The following is a 25,154-nucleotide window of genomic DNA, read 5'->3' as shown; positions in this document are numbered from 1 at the left end:
TATGAAATATTTCCATTGTAAGGAACTTTAAATAAGAAGTTCATGGAAGAAATTCATAGTTCGCAGTAATGAATGTATTTGTTGTCAAATGTCGGAAAACCGTTCAAGTTTTTCTTTTCATATTATCCAGCTCACGGTTACACTAAAATAACGTACAATGTAACAATATTCTTTGTTACATTGTATAAAACAGTACTAAGCTATTAAAAATGTTTTCTTTCATTTGAACAACACACTCAAACACTACGCTCACATTAATTATTATAATGGACAATTTGGCCAGTTGAAATTTGAAACCAAACTCATGACATCAAACCATATCATTAGTTTGAAACCAACTTCATGATATTTATCAATTTCAAAAATCTTAAATATTATAGCAAATAGCAAACATAAACTTTCAATTGTCATTTAACAATTTTGATATTTATCCTGATTAATATATTTTGGCTTGGAAGAAAACCTAAAATAAAATATTAAATCATCTCTGTTCTTATATAAATTTTATAGCCTAATACAGTTATCAACAAGAATTAGTGTAAATTTTTTGAAATGCTCTCTAGGCAAAAGTATGTTTTATACTAACATAAAATATTATATGTATGGATTGAATTTAAAGTTTTCTTTAGTTACAACGAAAGCAATGACAAATTTGAAAAAAAAATGAGGAAGTTAATAAATTGACCTTATTTGTATGTGAATATTGAATATTGTTAATAAATTGACCTTATTTCAAATATTGTGAATACTGAAATGTTAGTATTTAATAAATTGTTAATAAGGTATAATTCATTAAATAAATTAAAACTATTAATTAAATATGTACTTAAATTATTCAACCTTAAGCAAACTATTTTAATGCAAAATTTTTATATTAGTAAATAAATCACGAGGATATTAAATTAACGACCTGTATCTCATCAAAAAAATGAATTCTGTTTCATCTGCACTTTTTTTAAACTAAAAACAAATTCTGAGTGTTCGAAATTAAACTTTCATTTAATGTATGTAAATTCTGTTATAAAATCATAGAATGAAGTGGTTTAATGGCAATCATTACGTCTAATATAATAATTTTATTTTTTTAAAAATGCAAATATTTGTTAAAAACGGATAACATTTGTGAAGCTAATTTTTTTAATTTTAAAAAAGTAGCTTGTAATATTCTACTGTTATATAAATTACTTTCATTTTTTAATTATCCGAAGCTGCCTGTCTCTATCAAGTATCCGTACTACTAAATACAACAATAAAGGTAAAAAAAAATGGTATGAATAATTTTAAAGAATTTACTGAATAAGACAGCAGCCAAGTTTTTAAAAGCATTAATCGAAGAAATAGCCAAACAATAGGATAATTCCATTTATTTGAGATGGTTTGTTACCAAACGTTTTGCGTGATAAGATCTACTTAACTCAAGAAAGGTTAAGTTCAGGTGCACGATAATCGAATGACAAGACAAGTTCAACAAGATAATAAGAATTTTATTATAGTATTTTTTCATTATATGTCTTTTTTTCCCTTAGAACTTCAACAAATTCTTCTAATTCATCAATGTATAGCTCAAATATAAAACTGCATGTTAATAGGATATTAACTAGCTAAAAATATTTTTTTACTCTATATTTATAAATTTACAGTTACTAAGAAGGATTCCTTTCAAAACTCTAGAATAAATCGATTTTTTTTTCACTTCAATTTCGGTTGACATCTAAAAGATGACATTGGAATCTGATCCTTTCAACTCTATATACATTCTGTTCCCTAGTAGCTCACAAAGCAAATATTATCTTTCTTTTTCTATCAAAACGAAAAGCAACAGTTCTATGTGTAAGTAAATATGTAATGCACTCGAGGTGAAATTTCTAAGAAAGTTTAAGCGAGACAGACATGATTGGTTTTAGAATACAGTATTCCAATTCCACAGTCATATAAAAGTATTTTTTTCTGTATTACAAATAATATAACGCAGATAATATATATATATTCCAGCATAGCTCAGATATTTTTAAATATTATTTGCATATAGATGTAAAATATATTAAAATAAACACCATGATTATAGGCGAATGTTTTTAGCCATAACATATAATCCTATGACATTCCTCTTCAAAAGCAGACGATTAATTTCACAAATTAATTACATTAGTTCACTTTTAATATGTTAATTATGGCTTACATGTTAATTATGGAAAATACATTGAATCAACGTTTCTTTAAAGTTCAGTTGTGTTTACATAACAACAACAACAACAACAAAAAACTGATTGAAAACAGGAACTTTATCATAAATGTCGTTAACACGTCTTTCCTAAATAATGCTATCTTGATTACCTTCTGACTTTCTCCAAGAGGAAAGCTCATGGTTTCATATTTTTAATCTCACTTTCACTCTCGGATTTGTACGTGAACAAATCATAAATTATAATGAAAATCCACTATCATACATTATCTCTAACCATCTATTTTTAAGTGCTACTTACAAAGCTATTCAGTTGCCTTTTTTGATTAGCTAGTCGTAATTAAATACGTATCAGAAATTGTTGAATTGTTTTTAATAAGAAATATTTTTAGATGAAAATAAAGAATTTTCATTAAATCAGTATTTTATTGAATAACAAATAATCAATTAAATAACAATTTTATCGAATAACAAATGATCGATTTTTATAAACTCATTTTATTGAAATAAAATAGCTTCAAAAGTTTACTTGCACATAAACTGTTGGGTAAATTTTTAAATTCAACGTGGCCATTAAATTCTACATTAAAAGGTTTTAAAAAGGAAAAAAAGTCATAAATTATATAATTATCTGCAAATTTTCATAAAATTTCTTTTTTTAAATTTAGTGTCTTAGCTCTTACTGTTATCTTAAAAAGTCTAATAGCCTATCATTCTTTTCTTAAATACTTTTCTTCGAAATAATTAATTTTAATAGATCATCAAAGAATATGCTGTGTAAAAAATAAATAATCAAATGATCTTGACCATCAGTTTGAATTTATGCTTGATGAGCATTCTAAATAACTAATATTGCATTCTGATTAGTTCAGATTACATTACTTACTTAACCTTCAAAATCCTTAAAATGGCATAATAGATAAATAAATTTTAAAAAATACCCTTCTATCTTGGAAACAAAATTCTGTCCTTTCTATTAGTTGAAAGAATAAATTTGTTGATCTTTCAAATTAATTTCCATACTCTATTATTAAAGGATTATTAGTAGATTTTAATATTTAAAGAAAAACATTATTTCTTAATGATGTTTCATCTTTAAACAGTTTTGATAAAATTTTATAAATAATTATCAATCTTTTCTTATTAGAAGAAATGTTTTTATTGTAAAGTTATGACTAATTATCTAATGATTTGTTCTGGTCTTAGGTTTATTTTATTGATATTGCTTGAATTAAATTTTATCATATACAGAGATTCCTGTTAATGTCAAATGTCAATTCGAATGACAGATTTATAATTAGTCAATAAAGTTTCAAAGATAATAAATTAATTAAATTAATTTCAAGAGCTTAATGAATATATTTCGTGAATTTCATTATTCTTTATGAAATTGATTGATGAATGCCAGTTATCCATACATTTATTATTTGGTTTGGTATTTTATTTATCAAACAATAAATAAAAAAAATAAATGATATTGATGAATATAGATGATGATATTGATGAATTATGAGAATATATTATATATATATATATATATATATATATATATATATATATATATATATATATATTGTTTAAAATGTCACCAGAAATCGAATAATAATAAAAAGAATAGGAGATCTCTGCACAGAAATTGAGTTTATGAAATGGTAAAAAATGAACTTATTTCTGATTTTTTTTAGATCAATTTGATTTCATTTCATTTCAGTACAGTAGTTTTTATATTATTAATTAATGTGTATTTAGAAGGCAATAAATCAAAAGCATTATATACTTTTGTAAGCAATAAATTCAACTATCAAAGCCAGCTAGTTTTCGTTCTATAATAATATATGACATCATAATTTCACACCCGATAACAAGATTTACAAACCTACATACAATGAATGATCTTATTTTGAAATGTATTTTTTTAATCTACTCTAAAAATATTTTCAAAATTCTATTTCGTATTATTATTTTTTCATGTTCGCAGTACGGTAAAAAAGGCAAAGTTTTAATGAAAATTCGTTAAAATAAGAATGAAAATAATTCTAATTTCATTATTTGCATGCTGATATGATCAACTTTACAAAGTTAATCAAAGTCACTACTCAAAAAGATAATTATTTAAGAAATTCTTCAATTATTAAATTTTTTTTAAATATTAGGAAAAGATAAGGAATAATAATTATATAATTAACATCTAAAATAATATTATAAAATACTATGTTCCTGAGGGAGATAATTAAAGATCTGAAAGTATCTGTGAACCACTTTGATTCATTTAATATTTGATTTAGTATATGGAAGAATATCCACGAACTCTATATATCATATGTAAATTATAATAAATATACATTCAATTTTTGATTTAGAAATGTTTTGTTCGATATAAGTAATATTTTACAACTCTTAATTTTTCTTAATGAAAATGCTTTGTCCTGAATAATTAGGACTTTTTAAATATTCTTTTTAGAAAATAAACAAGAGTATAGAATTTCACTAAATTAAGAAAACTGCAACAAATTTTTGTATTTGTAGATTTTTTTCAGATTAGATTGTTCCAATTTTAGCAAAACAAAACCATTTTTGAAAAACACTTTTTTAAAAATAATTCTAATACATTTCTTTCCGCCGCCTATTATTTAACACAAAATTAATGAGCAGAAGGATTGATTTTCTCTAAATAAGGAAAATTAAGTCAAAATTTTCTTAAAAACTTACCTCAAGAGGCGAAACTCTTCCCGTTTCTCTGCAATCGCATTGATTAAGCTTGAATCAGCGATTTTCAGAGGTAAAAGTTCGTTCGTGTATCCAGTGTGCTTTCTTGCTGCAGATTAATCCATAATGCAATGTTAAGACCCGCGTTGGCCGATAATCAGGAAAAAGGAAAATCACCTCAGGAGAACTGAGCATATGACAGCCTGAAATTTATTCTAAAAAAAGAAACTGGTCCCTGCTGGTTTGAAGCGGATTGAGTGCTTGAGAAATTCCGGATGAGTAATACGAATCTTAATCGCTGTCGCGCTGGCTTTTTTCTTAGGGCGGTGCATTGTTCTCTTAAGGAATTGTTTTGCAAGATGATAACTCCTCTGTAAATTAACAACACTTTTTTTTTTCTTTTTTTGGAAATGGGAAAGGTCTTATGTAACTTGCTTTTATAATCATTAGACTGAATCATTATTTTAATAATAATTTCGTGTAATATTGTTTGACTTTGTACATCTCGTGAAAAATAGTGTGTATTTTTTTAAACAAATAAACTCTGAACTTGAATAAATATTTTTACATGCTTGTCAAAGTGTTTCATTACTGTATTTTTAATTGCAAGCAATTAACAATAAACTATTCTATATGGACTTATAAAATATAGTAAATAAACTTGAGATTTCCACGTAAAGTTAAGCTAAATTAATGAAAGAGAAGTATAATTATATATTTTTTTTACTTTGTCATCTAGAAACCCTTCTAGAAATTTATTAATTTCATAAATGCATATCATGTCATAATATAAGAAATTAGAGGATTCTTTTTTAATACAATTTGTGCAACAAAGAGGGAAAGAGTTTTAGTCCATTTATATAACAAAATAAAAAGGAATATTTTTTTAATTGGAAAAGCTTAGATTAATATATATTCAATATGTAATAACAAATATTCAATAATATGTAACACAAATAACATCTTTAAATAAACCACATTATCAAATCATTGAAAAAAAAATATTTTGGAAAAATATTTTTTAGATTCGAAGAATTGATTAATTTATAATAAGTAAATTAAAATATATTTAAACGTATATAATACAATTTATTCATTAAATTTTCAAAATTTCTGTTATTTTCATTTATTGACATTATTTTAAAGTTTCTGTATTATCTTTACAAAGAGATGATTTTATTTAGAGCAGTTAAAATTTTATCGTTACTCAGTATTAGACCAACTTAATGTTCGTCTGATATTTTGTTTTTAAAACAAATTTTCATTTTTCAAATTTTTGTATGAATAAATATATTAATTATGATTAATAGGATGTAGGTAGTGAACTTAAAGTTCAGATAAAGCATAAATTAAAGCAGGTAAGAAATTATATCAAATTTCTCTAACTCTGTTGCAGATATAGAATACTTGCTTACCATTATTCAATAAAGATATAACTTTGAAATGAAAATTGATAACTCTATATGATGTTGAGGCTGATCTGCGTAGAGGGAACCTTAAAGCTCTATATCTTTACACGTGAAAATTATACTGTTAAAACCATTCATTACTGTTTTGTTGATACCTGGACCTGAAATATAAATAATTTCATACATTTCAGTAATTAAATTAAAAATGATACAATTACTAAAATTTTTATCTATAAAACATCGGCTTTAAAAAATTGGCTGCCTTCTTTAAGCTTTTTCTCTTTATAACGTTTAAATATCTTTTAAGGATTTAAGAGACTGCTGTTAGGAAAGTATTTCATACTTCTAAAGCTAGATCAAATAACATGGACGATTTCTGAGCTGGCATCGCTTTTACTAAATTTTCCACATCAGAAAATTGCAATTTTTTACGAATTGTATTAAAACGTGTAGTTGTATTAATCTGTATTGTTTGATGAAAATTTAAAATGAGTAGAGTATTCATCATTTATGGAGCCTGGATTCATCAACTCGTCTGCTTTCTGTCCGACACAGAATCACAAGGAAAATCAAAGATAAGTTTTATTTCACAAATATGTAAATTTATTTTATTTTATTTGAGTTAGTTGTTAAATTAACGCCCCTTTTTAAAGCAACACTAAGGCTATTTTAACATAGACCTCGTAATTTTGAACCGCGGTCAGATGAAGAGGTCGATACCTGAACTCTGCCACCTCCCTCTCGAAATTTCCACATCACACCAGCGGGGGACGTTTGGCCCAGAAGGGTTTAACGTGCACCAGACCCGCTAACACGACAGTTATTCAGTGGAATCGGATCTCGAACCTGAAACCCTCCAGTTTCGAAGTCGAGACCTCAAGACCAAGCCACCGCGGCCCTTTGCAAATATATAAGATCGAAATGTGGTTACCTATTTATATGTGAGCAATACATCACATCTTTTTCTAAGAAATTGTCGTAGTTTTAAACCTGGCTTTGATCTTTGTATTGTTTTCATTTCCTATTGATATTCACAATAAAATGCAATCAATACCTACGTAATAATCAATCAGTTATCATCACAGTGACATTTAAAAGCACCATTAAAAATAAAATTAACGAATTTTACTAAGTTGAAATTTGATATGACGTCTCTATTACTCAGTTACCAGAGGGAAGGAGAAATTAATTTAATTTGGGCCTTGCTGTAGTACCAAAAGGATAAAATTTCAAGATATCTCAATGACGATATTCATATTTCTCAGAATTAACTCAAGGATTCAGAATTAACTCAAGAAAGGATATTTTTACATAATTCTCCCTACTTGCTCTCCGATAAAAAGAAATCAAAAAATGAAACCAAAACCTTCCCTAATCCCCGGCGAAAGAAATGTAGGCGCAGTTACATTTTTCTTCAAAAATGTGGGTGCTAGCGCAGAGTTTGTGATTGGTTGTTGGGACTCGCTTCCGATTGGTCGATTGCTTGGAGAACAGGGGGCGTCGGTAGACTTTATAAACCTTTTCTAAAATAGTTTCGGATCTACGACACAGGTACTTCCGGTTGAAAGCAATCGTCATCCGTTGGCAGTCCTATGCAGTAAAGAGAACTTCGCTTTTGGTGGGTGATTCATTTATTTTTAAATTAAATTTCATTTAGATATTTAAAATAGCATTACATTTTTTAAAAATATAATAGAATCCATTCAAAATATCAGTAATATTTTTTATTTTCATGATAGTCAAAAATAAAGATCTTTGCTTTATTATTTTAATAAACAAGTTAAAATATTTTAACGATATTCCTGTGGTACGTTCTAGAATTCCTATGCTAATTGTTTTAAACAAATTTCAATAGATATGAAAAGTTATTTAAGATAAAATGTAATATATTTATATGACAATTTTAAATTCTTTCGAACTACATTTTTTTGAAAGTTATAAGTATCATATTTATAATAATTGTTTCCTAAGTAAAATATTTCTAGAATTTTTTTTTATTATTATTTTTTCTCAAATTCTTCATATTTTGTTCCTGAAAAAGAGCTATAATGTTTCATATAAATTCATAAAACTTTTTTTGTTCAGAAAATGCATCAAAATTTTGCTTTTAATTATAACCGCTTAGATATACATTTACAATAAATTGAAACGAATTTCAAATGTCTTAATGTAATAGGGAATTTTTCCTTGTCAATTATTTTAAAGAAATATTTTTTTTCTCTTTTGTATAGAATTTCAGCAAAAACTTCATATATTTCGTAAATCTTTAAATATTTAGCTTCCATTTGCCTACATGAATTATTAAAAAATATATACTCATTACTAAATGTCTGCATACGTATGAATTTTTTTTAATTCTTATTTCCAAATAAAATAAAGTTTTACCTACAGATTTATTGATCGAAGAAAGCTTAAATTTTAATTAAAATGATAATTTTAATATGGAAAAACTTCTGACATTACTTAAGTTTCTCAAAACATCTGGGTATCGAATCATTTCACTGTTTTTCTTAGATCGATAGTTTTTTTTTTCATACTTTCCCAAAAATAACTTTTTTTGGATTTATCAAATGAAAAAGAATTAAATTTCCTTAATAAAGATAACTTTAACGTCTAAACGTTCCTTAGAAATATCACAGTCAGATTTAATATTCAAAACGATTGGTAATTTAATCTTTCATTATACGTTGTATAAATAGCAAAATAAAAGAACAAATAGACAGTAGATATAAAGCAAGTAATTTATTTGAAAGAAAAAAGGAAACTAGATGACGATTATGATAGATGGACATAAATTATGTTTCCTCTAAGTAGGATAAATTTTATTCTATTTTATAAAAGTATATTTTTTTACGTATGATCATTTAAGAATTCCTATTAAAATATTCCTGCTAGTTAAAATTTAATCACTGTACGCTATTTAATGCTTAATTTAAACATATTAATTAAATCTATCAATAGTTGTCACGATGTTTAAATTTTTTAAATACATCGAAAACGCTTTATGAACAGGGGAGAAACAATGATTAAGTTCTGAAATTTGTGTTACGTTTTCTAAATTATTTAAACTCATTAAAGTATTTGTTTTTGAAAAAAAACAATAATGAGTTTTGTTCAATTGATCTAATTTTTTACAGCTAAAATGTTTTCTAAAATATCAAGAAGTTCAAGATATTTGTAAATTGAAATCCGAATCTGTCTTCCTTAAAATACCATTAAACTGATGCAGGTAAAGTTATCTTAAGTAATGCTCAAACCTATAAATTTAGATGAATTCTAACAAGAAAAAGGAATTAAATCAATAATAAAGCAAAAGTATTTTCCTTATTGGTTTATAGATCGTTTGAATTATTGATATTTTAAAAATAAATTTAAAATATAAATAATGCGAATTTAAACAAATTTTTCAATTTCTCTTTTAAAATGTATCATTAAAGAGATTTTCTCAAAAGTCTTATTACATTTTATACATTGATATTTTCTTAAGTTATATTATAAAATATTGGCTTCGAAATTCAGAAAAACTTTTCAATATTTTCGCTCGTTATTAATATACATTTACAATATAATCGCAGATTCTTTTAAAATTACCTTTAAAATTAGACAAGTATTTGGAATGTACAGTTTTCACTAAAAAATTCTTTTAATATGCAGCATGAAGATTTTAAAATAATTACAATAACGGTTTCATGCTTAAGAAGAAGCAGAAGAATGGGGGCTCGTATAAAGAAGTTTGTTTAAAGCTGGTTTTCAATAAAAGTTCTTTAATACAAAATACTGTGACCTCAAATTTCAATTTCTCGAAGCTTAGATGAAAGATTGAAGTAAAAACCTAAATTTTGAAAACAAATTTCAGGAAGATATGTCTATAATATTTTATTATGTAATAGATTATAATAGTGACTGAAATATTTATCTATTTGATGACGCACAAATAAAGATTTCGTAACAAAACTCAACAAATGTGAAATCAGATTCGAAAAGCTTGTCAGCAATATAAGGCGATTAATGGCAGCTGGCGTGAATATTCGCAGAATAAATCTTGCATTTTGGCAATGAAGGTCAGGAAATCCGAAAATTTCGCAATCGGATCATGACATTTGGTTTCAGTTTGTTTAATCTAAAGAAGAATTTACTTATGAATGTTTTATTATATTATTTTTTGATAGCCAATAAAATTTCTTATAATTCCAAAAGTCTATATTTTTGGTTTTCTCTGCGTCAATTGCGTCAAAATGGTAGATGCTTTAAACAAGAATATTCGAAGATAAAGCTTAATTCTTATACTTTGCAATGGTCAAGTATTTCAAATCTTTTGCAGACAATTTTCTGTTAATTTTTATTTATTTATTCCCGTTTCCATAAATACAATATGAATTTATAATCCTCTGAAAATGAAGGCAATTAATATCAGGCCAGATTTTCTAATTTAAAGATAAAAATCCAGCAAATATATCCGAATTTTACCAACAAATGTAAACATGATTAGAAACTCCTTAAAAATCCTTTAAATATTTTCCGTTATTTAAAAATATACTTTCTTTTTAAGAATAAACGAATTTGTTAAAGAATTATCTTAATTTACAACAAAAAATTGTGTTCTATAAGATCTCCAAAATTACATATTATACAGCATAACTGATCAATTCTGAAAAAGCATATGGACTTTTAAAAGACTAATTTATAATTATGTATTTCTAGTTCATGAGCTAAAAATATTGAAGCTGTAAATAGAGACCAATATATATATATTATCGAATTCTCATTTATACTTCCTAAACATTTCATTACCCAAAACTTTAGATTCCTTTCTATTTGTATGGAAATATGTTTTTATTGTTCAATGAAAATGATTTTATGATTCTCTTTTATAATGATATAAGTTTGTAAATCTTGTAAGCTACATTCGATACATCAATACATTCTTCCACAATAATAAATTGTTTGATATTACATATTCAAAAAATATATTGTTGCTATGATAACTTAGTGAGGTTGATTATGTTTGAGCCTTTTAAAGGAATGTAAATTTTTAATTATAAAAATGGCGAAAATATTTTGATAAAACATGATTAAACCTGAGTTTAATTTTCTTTATCTGTCTACAAATATATGCAATCGAAAGCCCAGCTATAAGTTGAACTGATCAAAAGTTTATGTTCATATAATCATTAATTATTTACAAAGAGAGAATCTGTTGTATAAGGCCTTGTGTATAATTAGCATTTTGAATGTTGCCTTAAACTCTTTTAATAAAGGTTAGCCCATTTTAAATTTGAATCATTTGAATTATTTGCGCAGGAGACACCTTCCATAAGGAAACGTGTCTCAAAATCTCTTTTATTGCAAAACACACCTCTTCAAAGTTTACCAAGAGATTAAAAGTTTCATTTCCTTTAGAATTAAACTGATCTACTTAGGCTTCCAAATCGTACCGTCTTCTCCTACATCGTAGAGTGACATTTGAATTCTATTCTTATTTTAAAACAACACTGTATATAAAATGACCCAATTATAAAGACAAGCGTAGCTTCAGAAACTGATAGAATGATGTTACCCGAGATTACAAACTCATGTTTAAACTGAACTTTCTTTATTCTAGATATATTTTTTTAAATACGATATCAACATATAAATTTATTATCTGATTCTAAAAAAAGTTGAAAGCTCGTTTATAAAGGTATAAGAGATCAAAGTTAAATTCGAATGCTATGTTCTCTTTCTTTATTTAAATTTACATTTGTACTTTAAATAAATTTACATGGATCTATTTTGGTTCTTATTTTATCACGTATGCTCTCTGTCTTGATGTTTATATGAAATGAAGAAATTTAAAAGAAATAATGACGCAGAAAATAATTATAAGAAACTTAGTTATTTTCTTTGTTCTGGAAAATAATAATAGGATTATAATTTTATTAAAAATTATTTGCTTCCCAACATATTGTCTTTATGTTAATTGTTAAGACAAAAAAATATTTTCCTAAATCGACAAGAAAATTTTAATTTGCAAGAATTTTGATTCTATGCAATATGTTGCAATGAAAGAAAATCAATGATTCAACGATCTTTCTAAAGGTCATAAAACTACCTTTCCGCTCCGAATTCCAACATCATAACCAAAGTGAAACTACACACACTTGTATCAATTTAATACACACATACGTCGATGACAATGAAATTCAGACCCATAGCCTTTCATTTGTGAAAGAAAAATCGTACAAGACCACCAGCTACGTATTAGAAAACATCAGAAATTTCAACAGAGGTACAACGAAAAGAACTGAGTCACGATATGAATCAAGTTCTTTATAGCTATTTCCGTCTTGTTCGATAAAATAAAAAAAAGTATTATATTATATATATATATATATATAATGATATTTTAAAATCTAATTTAAAAATTAATTTTCCTAATTTTTATCTTAATTTAACCTATATTTATTTCATGCTAAAATGTTCTCTTATTTCCTGATCCAATTACACCTTTTTCATTTCATTAATGCAACAGAAGCTCTGTAAAAAATGCTTAAATGAGCGGTTCCCATGCTCCGAGTGAAGGGATAAAAATTTGTCGACCTAAATATTCTTTAAAAAAGCACCTAGATTTCCCTATCCTAAATCAACACGTGGACAGAAATCCCTATCAGAATCTCGTAGTATATAATCATCGGGAAAATATTTCTGTGACACTTTTCTCTTTTCGCTCTTGTGCCTCCCGGGATAGAATAAAGCGAAGTTTTAAAATCACAAAAGTGTCTTCTCTCCTCGGCCACGAAACTGCTCACAAATATATGTTTTACATTATATATATATATATGGAACATTTTCTCAATCTACCAGTTCCTGAAATAAAATTCTTCATCCCATATGGTGATTACGAAATTTAATTTGTATTCATTTGGTGAATACAAGTCGATACTTAGGAAGGAGGAATAAATATTTAATGAATATTCTTTAGAATACTTTGTGAAAGAGCAGCCAAAAGGTCTGAATAGATTAAAATCGAAATTGTATGCAAAAAATTAACTATTTACTTAAATAAATAGGTCTTCATTTTAAGAAATGGATTATTAATGGAAATACATGAATTATTTGGCTGTTTTTTGTTCAAATTATGGAAATTATAAGATATTTTAGAATAGTCATGCAATTTTAAATCGGTACAGGTGAAAAAGTAACTAAAACAAGAGATTTAAAATATCTAATATTTTTTAAAATATTATTCCCATTTTATTAAGCGTGTAGAAACATTCAAAAATTTCTTGATTTCTAATTGAAATTATATTCAAATTACTTCTAAATAGTCATTAAATTCTATGTTTGAAATACAAATATATTAATTTAATGTAGTTAAGGCATTCAAATTCTTAAAGAGAATGGCAAACAATCTAAAAAACACATATAGTTACTTTTACATAATATTGTTCAAAATGTATTCCTATATTATCATAATGGAGGGAAACTTTTAAAAGAATGAAGAGACCTCAAATGTATTTTTAAATCATTTTATATCGTTAAATTCTGAATTACTTTTAGTTTTTCTCCCCAACAATTGTATAATTTTGAGACCTTTAACGTAATATTTTTTATATGAATCAAATAAAGAAACAACTATATTTAAAAGGCTTCAATAACAGTATTTAATGAATTTCAAGCATTAAGAAATATTTTGAAAAGGAAAAAAGATTTGAAAACAATTGAAAAATGATAAAATAGTTTGAAAAGATCAAATACGAAAGATTTCAATTAATCACGTTATATTTTTTTTCATAAAATTCTTAGTTTTGAACTCAATATTGTTTTTATATTGAAGTTGTCGAAATGACCAATAAAATATATAAAATAATTAGAAGTTTTCTGGTTTGTTTTTTTTAAGTTAAAAGATCAGAAATAATCATGCTCTAGTTATTTAGTTTATTATCAATGTTATTTAGTCTACTTGGATTTATAAAGTCTGCAATTTATTTAAGAAAGCACATTCATTTCATTGAAACGAATATCTAAATTTACACTTTGCTAAATTTATCACTGAAGCTTCACTGATCTCTCTGATAAATTCCCTCAAACAAATGGAAACAACCTACGAGTCAACCACTAATCATGGTAGCGATAACATTTTCATTATCCATGGAAAATGAATTTGTTTAGCATTTTCTTGAGAATTTATTCATCTCAACAGTCAGTAGAGTTTTGTATATAATTAGCGTGCTAATTTGTATTTCTAACTCAAGATGCTGATAAAGTTAATTCATCTCGACTGAATCTTAGTTAGTAATTAAATGAGTTAAATTACGTGACTTTCATGTAACTGTAACACATTCAGGCATTATTAATTATTATATTAGACACACCATTAATTTATTCCACGCAAAGCATATTTATTGCTCAAAAATAAAATATTTGTTTTCAATCTGAGTACATTTTAAAACATAAATCTTCATTAAAATATATACATATTTTTAATTATCTATAATTATTTTCTTCATTTTAAATTATGTTTTTGCATTTAATTTTTTTTATGTCATAGCAAATTTTCAATGATCAGCATACAGCTTAAGTTTTTATTGATATTTTTTTGAATAAAGATAAATCAAATTTATTATCTTAGAGGTAAAATCAGGTGCAAAATTAGGTTTTGGTTATTCATTAAATTCATATTAACACACGATATTGTGCGACATCTTGATATTATTAGACATTCTGAATGCTGGACAATATTGTTAGGATACATTAACAATATTGTTAATCATTTTATGCCAATAAGGGCGTTTGTTTCTTGCATTAGATGGGATATCAGTTTCAAGTCTTATCCATTCGAATTTTATCAAACCTTTTATATTCGAAAATGAATCATAGAATCAGTAAGTATACGCATGTAAATAAGTTGGCATAGTAGTGGTTTCAGGAACCATATCTTCATTACCCAAAAAATTCCATATCAATATTGTCTTCATCGAATTGTATAAAAATGCATCGATATTGGCACCCTGGAATCATTTTGAGCCTGTGAGTTCATAATAATCTTCGATTCTATTTGAATCTCTGCTATAATAATAAAAATGTAGATCATTTAAACAAATTTTAAGAATTTTAAATATTAAAAAGTTCGATGGAGCTATATCTTAAGCATAAAGCATGTTGTGGTAGACGGAAAAAAATGACAACGGTTGATTATTCGCTGAAGGAGTACACTGCAATCCTAGAGAATATGGTTCTTTTTCTTTCTTTCTTTATTTATGGAATTGGTATATTTGGTTATGATCGAATCGATATTTTATATGATTCTTCTTCAAATGATGAGGAGATTCCTTGAAACAATTCTTGTTTGATTATTTCAATGAAGTATTCACCATTCGTCTCTTTCATTATCTTAAAGGAAACAAAATTATGATGAGTAAGGCTATAGAGATATTGCATAATACTCATTATTTCACTGCGTTGATTTCCGAAAGATGAATCCTTTGGTCTGTTTAACTTCACATTGTGCAAATTTTAATGACTGAATTTCCTTTTTTCTGATAGATGTCATTCGTAGAATTTATATTTTCGTGACCGAAATAATCTCTCTGCAATAAATTATGGTGCTAAAATAGTTAATATTTTCTGCACTTATTTTTTAGGATTACAGATGACAATCTATAATTTTTTTTATTTGTGTCCAATAGAACTACATAATCATTAATTTTTTAATTCTACCCCATTAGAAATAGTCGGGAATTTTTTTTGCAAATTAAGTATGCAAAAGTCAGAAAAGTACAATTTTTATGACTAAGTATTCCTGATAAATTATAAGGAAAATACAATTTATCTATTTAAGGTGTATGTACACACTTGAAACTTCGAAAATAATTCAAAATATCGAATATTTTTTTATTGCTTAATAATGTTCTCTGATCCTTTAGCTTTCAAACGATACCAAGATGTTGCCAATATTCCAAATATTTCTCGAGTTATAAATATTTTTCTTGAGGTGCTTTCATTGAAAACTCTAGTTACGGTGTTTATAAAACTCATTTTATGAAGAATGATATTTTTCCACTATGTTGCTTTATTCAAACAATCATAACTCAACAAGAAATAAACTAAATACAGTTATTTATATATCAAAATAATCTGTATGAAATAGCGGATGTTTTGTGCCTCAATCAAAGTTATATTTATAGAAATAAATTTTTAATAGTTGTTTAAAAGTTAAAATTAAAGAAAAAATCTCGCTTTTTCTATTCATCGTTGATGAAAATATTGTAAAAAAATAACTATTTATTGTTATAACTTGATTGAGGCAGACAACATGAAGACTAATATTAGGCATCATTTCCAACTAGAGTTGTGTGTCTGTACAAATTAGAATTTAAGATATCATGTTTCAAAAAATAGGCTAATTAGCTCATTAAATATTATTTAATTAATTAATAATGAGTGTAATATGGTTTTTTCTCACTGAAATGAGTTTAAACATATATTAATAATTTACTGTAAAAAAATTGGATTTTTAAAGTTAAAATTTAAAAAAAAATCTTCAAGTGTGTACGTACACCTTAAAAGCATTCATGACAATCTTATAAATAATAAAATAAAATATCATAAGTTTATTTCTTATTCTGAAAGCTTGCACTTGAATAATTATTTCAAAATTTCTATCACAAAAAATAAATACACTGAAATAATACAAGAATCGCATACGTAAATATTTAATCGGGTTTAAAACATTATTATCTGCATCAATCATGCATTCTTTTGAATAAAATGGAAATGAAATTGCTAGTCATAATTCTTTTCTTCACGGCTATAAAGTAGAATTTGAAATAAAACCTGTTACTTTCATTCTTACATATTAAGTAATAATTTTCTTAAAGTCACGTTTCTAAATCTTAATGTAGAATCTGCCTCTAAGCTCGATTTTATTTTAAAACGCATGGAATTATTCTGTAAATTTACAATTCTTTGGGGATTTAAATATAAAATCTCCAAAGGGAAAAGGATTTTTAAAAATTTAGGAGAATTTAAATTTGGATACCTAAATTCTAAAAGTTAGGTATTATAAAGTTAAATTCATAAATTAAACATTATTTTAAGAAAAGGAGTATTATGACTTACCATCTTGGTTCTTTTTAAATTTTCCAGCATCATCATTACTCCTTTTTATTTTTTATTCACGAGGTTGGATTTTGAAATAAATGTTTTATTTAAATTAATCTGTTCGTACTTTTCTAAAATTTTAAAAAAGAAAAAAAAATTAAAAAGTAGATATTAACCTTATGTTGTTCCATAAAAATTATATTTTGTCACGAGTAAAGAATACACACAAAAAAGAAATTCTGAAATTAGATCTTTAAAAAAAATGATATTTTGAATGAAGCTTAAATAAACTTTGTTCAAGCATAAAATTTTTGATTGATGTTAAATTTATAAAAGAACTTAGAAGTGTTATTCATATTTCTAAATTAAACCCTATTGTTCAACAAAAATCGATAAAGATTTCTTAAAGTTCCTAAATAAGGAATAAAATCTGATCATGAATGAAAACCAATGGCGGTATGTTGTATTTTATGTGATTAAATAAAAAAATATATACTATGTATTTTTTAATTATACATTGCAAGTATAAAATTTAAAACACGTTTTCGTTTAAATTTTCAAATATGGTAACAGAAATTAATATACTTTGAATAAAATATCAAGAGATTTTCTAGTTACATTAACTTATTTCATTTATCTTGAATAAAAACTCTAATCCATCAAAACTTGACAAAAATCAAATTTGGAATGGATTACATATCATTAAGATTTAATTTAGATTAAAATCGTAAATAAATATCTGTAATTCTTGAACATATTTTAATTTTTAAAGCTATTTGATTAAAAAAAATATTTAAATTGCTTAACTATTCAAAGTCAATATTTCAGATATTGAAACTGCATTAATTAGCAAATATTCAAAGTTTTATCATAACATATAATATTTTCATTCTTCAATATGTAATTAGTTAATCTCAAAAGTTCTTGCAGTCATATCTTTCAAATCCTTCGGAATGTTTCTAATTAATTAAAAGTAATTAAAAACTTATATAATTGGGAGAATGGTATAATGTACACATTTTACGTAAACAACTTCGTCACATTAATTCCCTTATAAATGTTTCATAAGAAAACTCGAAACTGGCAGATTGTAATTTTCGTCTGGAGAAATGTGGTTCTAAGAATAAAATTCTCAAGACTAATTCGTTCCAGTAAGAATCATTTAGATGATTAATCAAGATGATGAATTGTCGGTAAGTTTGTTATTGCCCAATCAAAAAGATATTGAATAAACTAAGCTTTTGGAAATTTTTGTTGATCGAACCTATTCTCACGGAAAGTCTATGTAAGGTCATCTCAGAATTATGATACATATACATAATTTATAATAAAATAAATGGCAGCATAGAGAAGAAAATAGTTGGAGTATTCTTTTGGGACCTTATTGATATAAATGGAACAGTAATTTCCAAGAAAATTGGCTGTAGATGCCAAGCGGAGAATAACTTATTCGCATGATCACAAGTGGTATCCAGATCTCAATATACTGATATACAGCCCTTATTTTTTATTTTTGAAGAGTAAGGAACAAAATTCTTGGATGCTTCTAAATTGGACCTATATTCTATTTACTACTTGCAAAGGTTTTGACGAAAACACAAAATTAAGATATTTTTTTTAAACACGAAAATTATTTAAAGAAATATTTTTTTAAATTTTTCAAAAATCACGCATAAAAATATAGTTGCTAATTTTTTAGATAAATATACAATTAAACACTTATTATTGTTGTTTCTTTCTAATTATAGTCCATATCTCTAAATACCTGTATCTTCTACAAATTTAAGAATAATCATTCTTTGCAAAATTAAAGAAGAAATTTGCAAATATGCGCTATATGTTTTTTTAATTATTAAGTTTTCATTGTTTTGCCACTCATTCAATTAAAAGAAAATTTGTATATAATTAGTTTTTAATTTGACATTATTTGAATATATTTAAATGAATGTATTTTTTAAATAAAAAAAAACCTTTTTAATTCTAAATTATACTTATTATTTAACAGAAAATAAATTTGGACCATTTGAAAATTAAAATAAGAATGGTTAGCTTTAAATAAAATCTGTGAGGTTTTTCTTAATATTTTTTTCCTTTCCTTTATTGTTAGAACGCACTAAAAAAATATTTTTAACTATCATTTAGTTCTATTTATACTTTAATTTGCCTTTTCACATCGAAAACAATTTCAAATTGCCGCGAATTTGTGAACATTGTGTGTAAATGTATAAAACGTGTGCTTAAAAGAACTTTCTTTATTTTATTTTAAAATGTTTAAATCATTATTTTAATCTTTGTATGAATGTTAAAAAATTTTTAATTAAAGAAATTAAAATGCCCTTTTGAAATCTATTTAACTTTTTACTTTATCCCTTTTTAATCTAGCAATTTCAAACTAGCTCCACTGTGGCAAGCTTTTGTTATTATTAATTACAGTAAAATTTTTATAATGGCTTAACATTCATCATTTTTCAAATTTTCTCTTATTCGCTACTTCTAAAAATTCATTACAATTTTAAAAATGTTTACAATAACCTTTTAAACGTTTTTTAATTCCTAATTTTTATTTCAAATTATTTCAGAAAACTTATAACAATATGAAATTTATAAATTTTTCAAACATAAGCAACGAATTATGTTCAGCATTAAAAATTCTTCATAACTCATCTCAGGAATCGAAAATATCTCAGGTACTGATTTTTTTATGGTAATTAAAAGAAATTCTGTTGGCACAAAATGTTCAATAATATATTTACGATATCTTTTCAAAAATTAGAATTTTGAACAACATAATAGAGATATCGTATAATAATTAGTGCTTAAAAGAAGCATCGTCAAAAAAAGCAACTGATATACTAATTTGATCCATTGAAAGTAATATACATAGATGCTTATAGTAACATTTAGATTTTAGGATTGAGAGTGATATTACAAATGAATCGAATCCATGTCATGCTTTCTTATCCTTGACAACGTTTCAATGCCGCTTCAGAATATCCCACAATCTCTGACTATACCCAGGTGATAACTATTACGCAGCCTAATTATAGCAGACACCTCATATAGACTATTTCCTGTACAATTCAACAGCCCACAAAGTGGTGTCGTTATTTAATCAATTCTATTGATCCAAAATCAGTTTCAATGTATTTAAACGTATTCAAGCATACAGAATCATTAGAATATCAAAGAGATTTTCAAGTAGAATTTTTTTATATGCATCTATCAGCTCACTCCTTGTATTATATATTTAGGAAATACATACCAGTGCTAAATATATTTATTAAGAGAGAGTGATCGGTTTAAATATTAGGTTAAAAGTAGTTAACTTAGTAGGAAGAACATTTGAATTGACGTATTATAAATATAAGTTACTCATTATTATTCTTGTATTTCTAAGAAATAATAATAAGAATATGACACCACTGCAATAGTTTTAAAAACTTAATGTGTTGCATAAAAATAATTAATAAACTGTAAAATTTTATTTCATTCCCAAAAACTGTTTTTATTTTGTGACATTTCTTATGACAGATTAAGACAAAAATTTTATTTTTCTAAATCAAATTAATATGATCTAAATCAGAGGTTCCCAAACTTTTTTTTCTCGTAGACCACTTTCAAAGTTTTACTATTTTCGGTAGACCCCTTGATGCTACGTATCTACTGTATTCCTAAAAACTCCTAAAAAACATCACCCTTAATTGGGGGTGTTAAAAAGAAAAAAAAAAAAGTAGCACATTTTTTTGTGTTCTATTTATTAAAATAATACTTGTGGTTATACAAAATTATAAATATTTATTATTACAAACAATCAACAATTGACACAAAATCAACAATGAACTCTGAAATGTAAATCAACAATAGAAAATAGTCATACTTTTAATGAGACGGATGTACTTGATGAATTGACAGCAAATTATCCGTATTTGGCTTCAGTTTTGTAAGAAGTAATCTCAAATCTCCCCGTTCTGTGATGTTCAATCTGCTTTTTTTTGTTAACAGGTTGGTAACGGCACTAAAATTTCTTTCGACAAGATATGACAAGGGAAACGCTATCAAAACGTTTCTCGCAATTTCCCACAGCCCAGGATATTTTTCGGGGATTTCTGCCTGCAGCCAAAATGTTTGATAGCCTTTTTTTAATTTCACCTTCAGTTCCTCGTTGGTGCTGAGCTCAAGTAGCTCCTCTTGTAATACCACATTCGCCTCTTCCGTTTCATCAAATGGGGTTGTGATCCATGGTGGTTATTTCCATCGTCAGAATATATTCAAATCTATTTTTGAAGTCATCATGCAGGGTATTTAAATATTGAGTGTATGTCTGAATATCCTCATCAAGACATTCTATCTGCGACAAGTGCGGAAACTGGGAGAATTCGCGCCAACTAATATTTTGCTTCATTAATTTCAATTTACCAAGAGAAGCCGAATTTACACCCTTTGTTTTTATTAAATTAAGGCTATCCCCTTGTAACTGCAAGTTAACGTCATTGAATTTTATGAACAAATCTGTTAAGTACGCAATGTCCGCTTTATATTTGATCAGATTTTCTTTTAAATCTGGTGCTTTAGTTTCCAGACACTCTATCACTGATTCGAAAAGTGAGTAAAATCTCGATAAGCATTGATAGGTAAATCCAAGCCAAAATTTTTGTTCTTTATTATGAAAACCAGAAAATTTTTCATGGGCCCCCACTTACAACTTGTGAACCCGTTTTCTTTTCACGTCTACGTGGACCCCCGTGTGATCTCCTATGGACCCCTGGGGGTCCACCTGGACCACTTTGGGAACCTATGATCTAAATCCTAATTTTTTTTTAATTTTCAGATTTTAACTGCATTTAATAAAGGCAAAAATACAAATTTAAAATTTCATTTTTGCATGCAAATCATAATTAATTTGTAACAATAAATAGTTGTGTTCTAGTAAACAATTTCAAACATATCAAAGCGCCCAAGCTTGAGAATATTGATACTTTCTAAAATCAATTGAAGTAAAATTGTCCTTTTTAATAATAAATATGAATATAATATTATTCCTAAATGTAAAAGAGGGAAAAACTAAAATAATCGCATTATTTTTTGCATTTCAGATTTCAAGTAGTAGTATACATACTAGTAAAATTTATAAATTCAGTGATAAGATCAAGATGTTCTAGTTAATTTGTGGAAACTAGGACACAAAAGCCATCAGTTTTAGAACAAGGGAAGAAAAATTTGCGATAACAAAAGCGCGTTAGAGTTTTAACATATACTAGGAACGAGCCTCATTCACTAACATGATAGATAGGCACATATAGATAAAAATTTTAATTGTTTCCGTTGTTTATAAAAATGGATAAAATTAGATTTTGGAAATCAGATTAGCTTTTTTAGGGTTAAGAGATATTTTCATAGATAGGAGCTACTCAAAGCAATTTAGATTAAATACTAATTTTTAAGTGGCTACGAAAATTATATATGAATTGCATTTAAATTAAGAAATACTTTTTATAATATTTTAGGGCAGAGATGATGAGAAACATATCAAATAAATTTGCGATCAGTAGCTTACCAATTAATAAATGCATTACCTTTAAACAAATAAGTATTATTACTTAATTGAAAAAAAAAACCCTTAAAATTTTATAAAGCAATGATGCCTGCTAACTTTCTAATTTATCAAAACTCTCTATTATGCCAAAAAATTAAAACTGGAAAAAAATTACAAAAATTTATTATTGGAACAATTTTATTTGTGTCAGAAATTATAATTCTATATAACTTATTCGAAGAAAAGAACAAATTACCGTTTTCTATAGATTGTTTAGCCTATTTTACCTCTAACAATAAATGTTTTGTACTTTAGTGTAGTTAGTGGTTTTTTTTCGTATTCTTGAAGTTTAGGTGTTCAGATGTTAAAAGAATAAAGAGAATATTTGTTTTTAAATTTTATTATGCAGGTTCGAATAAGAAAGAAAATAAAACATTAGTAAGGAAAGAATTATGTATTCTTTCCATAATTCAAATCCTAATTACAAATAAAATTGATACGAATTAATTTCTTGGATAACTCTATGAAAAAGAAAAGAATTTCAGCTTAACGCAATAAAATGCTAAGAGTTACGAATCATTAAACTAATTAGCAAATTTTGAGGTTCACCAAATATTTTACATTTTACAAAAATGTCCACCTTTAATGCAAATTAATTTATTTTCAGATGTTCTATAAATTTTATCTGAAATTATTCAGAGAAATAAACTTAAATTGTATTTCTGATTAGAGCTTTTCATAGTAAAATGATTAACTTCACAGAAACCACAGATTATTTTCGGTTCAAATAATTCTATAATGCTTTAGAAAGAGAGTTCAGAGTAACTCCGACACCATTTCAACTAAAGTTTGTGGGTAACAAACGGAATTAACTGAAGAATACATCAAAATCAATACAGAGTTTAAGCACCATTATAATCAATGGTTAAACAGAAAGAATAGCATGCAATATAATGTGGTTAGAACTGTAAAAATGTTTAGGAATAGTAAATTCATAAATATCTGTGAGGAATATTATTTACTTATTTTTCAGCATCATGCCAGATACACATTAAATCTTGCACAAATGTGAAAACGATTGTGTTGTGGAAACAAGATATAAATATATGTCTACTAATAGTGTGTGTTATACAGACTGGACCTTTGACCTTTAGCCAAATTACATAATTCATTAGTAATTTGTAATAATAAGTAGTAATTCATTAGTAGAGAGTTACCAGATTTGATACATTTATTTTTTTGGGAGTGGCAATGCGCACCTCAGTGTGATTGTTTTTGAAATTTAACTTTCATTTAAAATTATAATTAAAGTTAATTTTTGGCGTTTTTTTCTTAAAGTATTATTGCAGAAATAAAATGAATTTAAAAATTTAAAAAACATTTTTTATTGGCACTAATTTACTATTTGCACGAATTCTCCTAAATTTTGACAGTTGTTTAAAAAATATTTTTTTCATTAATTTCCAACAATAAATTACATTACTGATCCAAAATTATAATCATTTTCATCGTATTATCAAATATTTGATACAGTGATTTTTTTTCTATTACTGAAAGCTAAGAAGAAGGATTAATATATGTGTAGTTTACAAGCCAATTAAAAAAAGTGAAGTTATAATACTGAAAAATTTAAAAGAAAATGAACCACGCATTTACTTTTTTTAACAGCTCTGTAATGTAATGGGACTTGTCTTCCATTAGAAAGGTTCATATACGAAATGAACAGAACACACGCAAGACAAAATAATACAACTTTTAATGTCTGACAATTTAGCGGAATCATGATCAAGATATTATAATATCTAAGCGATTTAATTAAAATTAAATATAAATAATATTCCCGTGAGCAAATTTGGTCATCAAAGTCACAAAACAGTAGTAAAAACGGAATAAAAAAAGATGTTTATTACTTGAATTTTCTTTTTATTTCAGCTTTCTCTATTTGTAATGATTACCATATAGTCGAATTTCTTTCAAAATGTTATTTCTCTTTCATCATCTGTAATGCACACATACCGTACAGGCAAAAAAAGCACATTTTTGTTATTTCTATTTAAAAATAATAAAATGGGGCGATTCTTTATGCATAGTAAAGTATCACTATAATCATCAAAAATAAGCATTATCATCATCAGATTTTAGTGTAATGGAATTCATTCAAAGAATGCATTTGTAGCTAAAATAAATTCTAGGATGATAAAGCTTTCATAAAAACCTAAATAATCACAATTTCTCTGCACAT

The 25,154-nt window shown here is 25.8% G+C and overlaps 1 protein-coding gene and 1 long non-coding RNA gene across 4 annotated transcripts in view; one reads left to right on the top strand and one right to left on the bottom strand.

Moving 5' to 3' along the window:
- Positions 1–5,074, bottom strand: part of LOC129964197 (uncharacterized) — a 120,456-nt gene extending 115,382 nt beyond the window's left edge. For both annotated transcript variants that reach the window (XR_008784080.1, XR_008784081.1), the window contains exon 1: positions 4,892–5,074. This is a non-coding gene — a long non-coding RNA (uncharacterized LOC129964197). The remainder of the gene's footprint in view (positions 1–4,891) is intronic.
- LOC129964196 (uncharacterized) overlaps positions 1–25,154 on the top strand; it is an 82,156-nt gene that overhangs the window by 43,304 nt on the left and 13,698 nt on the right. Inside the window, exon 1 of one of the 2 annotated variants that reach the window (XM_056078918.1) lies at positions 7,834–7,915. The exons of the other annotated variant lie outside the window; for it this stretch is intronic. The gene's annotated coding sequence lies outside the window, so the exon portion shown is untranslated. Of the gene's footprint in view, positions 1–7,833; positions 7,916–25,154 lie in introns of those variants that run through there. 2 annotated transcript variants of the gene reach the window in all.

Source organism: Argiope bruennichi, chromosome 3 (assembly GCF_947563725.1).
Source record: "Argiope bruennichi chromosome 3, qqArgBrue1.1, whole genome shotgun sequence".
Classification (NCBI taxonomy): domain Eukaryota; kingdom Metazoa; phylum Arthropoda; class Arachnida; order Araneae; family Araneidae; genus Argiope; species Argiope bruennichi.
Note: the sequence above shows the minus strand (reverse complement) of the source record. Positions and strands in the feature narration are given on the sequence as shown.